The 4,142-nt window shown below is 45.7% G+C and overlaps 1 pseudogene; it reads left to right on the forward strand.

The window, feature by feature from the left end:
* Positions 1 to 775: 775 nt before the first annotated feature.
* Positions 776 to 1,806, forward strand: LOC117625631 (annotated as a pseudogene).
* The last annotated feature ends 2,336 nt before the right edge of the window (positions 1,807 to 4,142 follow it).

Raw genomic sequence — 4,142 nt, forward strand, 5'->3', positions numbered from 1 at the left:
TTCGATTCATCTTACGGCTTGGAAACTATATTTTGATGGATCAAAGACAGATAAGGCTTCAGGAGCCGGGGTTGTTCTAGAGGAACCATTGGGGATCAGACATTGCTTTTCCTTCCAGTTAGATTTCCGGTGCACCAACAACAGGGCCGAGTATGAAGCTTTGATCATAGGGCTTGAAATGTTGGTAGAGTTAGGAGTCCAATCCGTGGAAATCTTGGGAGATTCAATGCTTGTCTTAAAACAAATTTCTGGAGAATACAAGTGTCTGAATCCCTCCCTGGCTGTATATCTAGTAGCAGCTAGAAATCTGTTGACAGAATTTAGAGAAGCTACTTGGGAACACATCCCAAGGGAAGAGAACTTTGCAGCCAATGAGCTGGTTCAGGTGGCATCAGGCATACAAATGCCCGAAGACTGCGTCCAGAGGATCATCAAGATAGGAAGAAAAAGTCTACCGTCAGTTCTGACTAGAGGAATGGAGATAGAAGTCAATTCTGCCTTAATCACTAAAGACGATTGGAGGGAGCCTATCATGACTTACTTGCAGTATCCCACTCTGCCCTCTGAGAAAAGAGTCAGAATCATGGCTACAAACTACCTCATGTGGAATGAAGATTTGGTCCGAAAAAGTAAGGATGAGGTGCTATTAAGGTGCCTCGGAAAGACAGAATATATGAAAGTCATGGGGGAAACCCATGAAGGGATCTGTGGGGCTCATCAAGGGGGAAGAAAGATGTGCTGGTTAATTAGAAGGTATGGCTACTTCTGGCCAACCATGTTGAAGGATTGCATCAATTATTCTAAGGGATGTGAAGCTTGTCAAAGGCACGGCCCAATCCAGCAGGCTCCTTCTGTTCCCATGAATCCAGTGGTAAAACCATGGCCTTTTAGGGGATGGGCAATGGATCTCATTGGCAAAATCTATCCAGCCAGCAGCATTGTTTTATCATTGTTGCTACAGACTATTTCACCAAATGGGTAGAGGCCAAGCCAATCAAAACCACAACTTCTCAAGAGATCATCACCTTTATAGAAGAACAGATCATACAAAGATTCGGCATTCCAGAATCAATCACAACTGATAGGGGTTCTTCTTTCATATCTAGGGATATGCTAGATATGGCAGAAACATTCAAGTTCAAACTGCTTCAATCTACCCCCTATTATGCTCAAGCTAATGGACAGGCAGAATCAAGTAACAAGGTGATTATCAATATCATCAGAAAGATGCTGGAGAAAAATCCAAAGCAATGGCATGAAAAGTTGTCAGAGACTCTGTGGGCATACAGAACTTCAAAAAGAGAAGCAACTGGCATGACCCCCTATGCTCTAACCTACGGCCATGATGCAATTCTGCCTATGGAGATAGCAGTCCAGTCTCTTAGAATTGCTCACCAGCACCATCTCACAGGAGAAGACTACTCTCAAGCCATGTTACTTGAATTAGAAGAATTGGATGCAAGTAGGATTGACACCCTCAACAAACTCTTGGCAGGGAAACAGGCTGTATCTAGGGCATATAACAAAAGAGTCAGAAACAAGAGTTTTGAAGAAGGAGAAATAGTCTGGAAGGCAATTCTGCCTCTTGGAGCACACATAGCTGGATATGGAAAATGGTCACCTACATGGGAAGGTCCTTTTGTGATTAGCCAGATCCTCGGAATGGGGGCATATAGGTTGCAGGACAGAGATGGAGTTATTCATAATGCCCCAATCAATGGCAAATGGTTAAAGAAGTTCTACCCAACCATGTGGGATTCACAAGCTGTACAGACAGATCCCGGGATAGGAAAAGAACAAGGCTAACTTTGTCTATTTCATGAATCCATTTTTGCTTTAAAGTTGTTTCGTTTTTTACTTCCAAAGTTTTGTTTTTGTTACATCAAGGGTGAATGAAAGTAGTAAGATGCTGTTTTGAAAAAGAAGCAGAACAAACTTTATTTAAATAGCCACCATAGCGGCAAAATTTGTCCAGGTAAATAAAGAAACGGAATTTAAAAAAAACTAAAATCCTAGTTTTCTAAGGGTTTCCTGCAGATTCGCCTTCTTGACAGAGAGTTCCTTCTGGAGCAACACCCCTTGATGGATCGAGGCTTCTGCAATCTCCAAAGCTGGCCTGGAGGCTGCAACCATGCTCTGCACCAGGAAGGTGGCCTTGGTCTTGGAACTCAGTCCAGTCCCAAGCCTGTTCTGCTCCTCCCTGCACTCTGCCAGTTGTTTTTGAAGCTCTTCAATCTGCTTCTCCAACTTATCCGCAGTAGCCTTGGCCTCCTTATATCCAGCCACCATCTGGTCCAGTTCTGCCTTCTGCCTAGCAAAGTCAGCCAGATTGGCTTCGTGTGTAGCTTTGCAGAACTCAGAGGTCTTGAAGGTAGGCTTGAGATCCTCATAGCGATCGTGCAGATTAAGCACATCTCTGGCCAAGCTTAGGCCCATCTCAAGAATGGGCTTTGGAGCCATGTTCTGTCTATGCAGCAGGTCCAGATCTTTCATCAGCTGATCTAGAGCCCCTTTATCCTCATCAAACTCCAGCTCAGTGGACTGCCAGATTTTTAACCTCTCCATGGCCTCCTGCACTGCTCTAGGCTTTGCCTTGCTCGGAGGAGAGCTGAGTTTTTCCAGCTTGTCCAGTTGAGCATCCAGGTCCATCGCTTCAAACTCTTCCAGTTCTGGGTCAGCGAAAGAAGCCGTAGCAGATGATCCTGGAAAGGAATGAATAGGCATCTGCAGAAGAAAGCATAGGTTACGACCAGGCAGAAAGGCAAAATAAAAGACTCGAGAGTTATGAGAAACTTACAGCAACAATGGGGGGCCTCAAAAGGCTGGATACAGCGGCCAGAACACCAGTAACTTTAGGCACTTCCACCTGGAAAGAACGCAACTGTTAAAAAAGGGAGAACAAGCAGAATAGCAGGAAAGCATGAACAGTTGAGAAGAAAAATTACCACGACCACAGGAGCAGCTGCAGTTGTTCCTACCTCGGCTTCTGGAACCACAACGGTTATTTCTGCCTGATCCACAGGTCTGATGCAGATGGCTCCACCTGATCCTCGGCCTCTGGAGCGGCAGTGGAATGTTCTGCCCCAGCATCCTCAAAAAGAGCCAGTTCCGAGCTAGTCAGCTCAGCACTCGGACCCTTTTGTTGCTTCTGCGCCAAGGCAATGCTCTCCGCTATCACCTCAGCAGGAATCTCATCCTACAAAAAGGGGGTCAAAACAGAAGGAATAAAGCACAGAACAGAAGGAATAAAGCAAAAGAGAAACTGATGCAAGTCACAGACTAAAACTCACATCATCTTCTGCCACAGCCACCTTCTTTTGGGACACCTCCTCCAGCTCTTGCAGCTCCTTTTCCTGCTCCACCTCCTCAAAAGCTTCTCGCAGCTCGTCATCCGTCCCAGAAGGGCTGACCTGGATTGCTGCAGCTTCTTCTACAGCAACGTACTCCACTTCACTCTTCTTCTTAAGCTTTTTTAACTTGGTGGGAGGAGGAGAAGGACTCCCAGCTGGACAGAACAAAAGTAAAAGATTAGAAAAAAGCAGAATAAATCAGAAAGAACAGTTGGAATGTTCCAAACTCACCAGGAATGCCAGGCCGCGCGGTGTTATCTAGAGGGGGAGCAGGCCCTTTTCTTTTTCTCCTGCCAGAAGGAACAGCCTCGGCAGGGGTTTGTTCTGCCTCAACATCATCCTCTTCATCAGCAGAAGGAAGCTCCAAATCCCCGGCAGCAATGACAGAAGAGACTGCACCAAGCAATTAGAAGTTAGAGGCCAAAAAACAGGAAAAGACAGAAGAAAATTAAAAGGGAGAAGGCTTACCAATCACTTCTCCGGCCTGGACAGACTGTCCACCCACGTTCTTTGTCAGAGAAGGATCTAATAACAGGCAGAATATATGTCAAAAGCAGATTATCAAGACAGAACAAACAACAGACAGAATCAGATGTCTACCTTCTATAATCTGTGCATTGATGTCCTTGATGGTCTGGATCATATGCGCTCTAGCCTCCCCATCCGCAAAAACTAGCCAGTTCTCCCAACCATCGAAGAGCACCTTCAGGGCAGTAACAGAGGCAGGCAGATTTTGGAATCTGGCATGCCACCAGGTGTCAAAATCGGCGGAACTGCAGGAATTTGGTTCCC

This window comes from Prunus dulcis, chromosome 4 (genome assembly GCF_902201215.1).
Source record: "Prunus dulcis chromosome 4, ALMONDv2, whole genome shotgun sequence".
Taxonomy (NCBI): Eukaryota; Viridiplantae; Streptophyta; class Magnoliopsida; order Rosales; family Rosaceae; genus Prunus; species Prunus dulcis.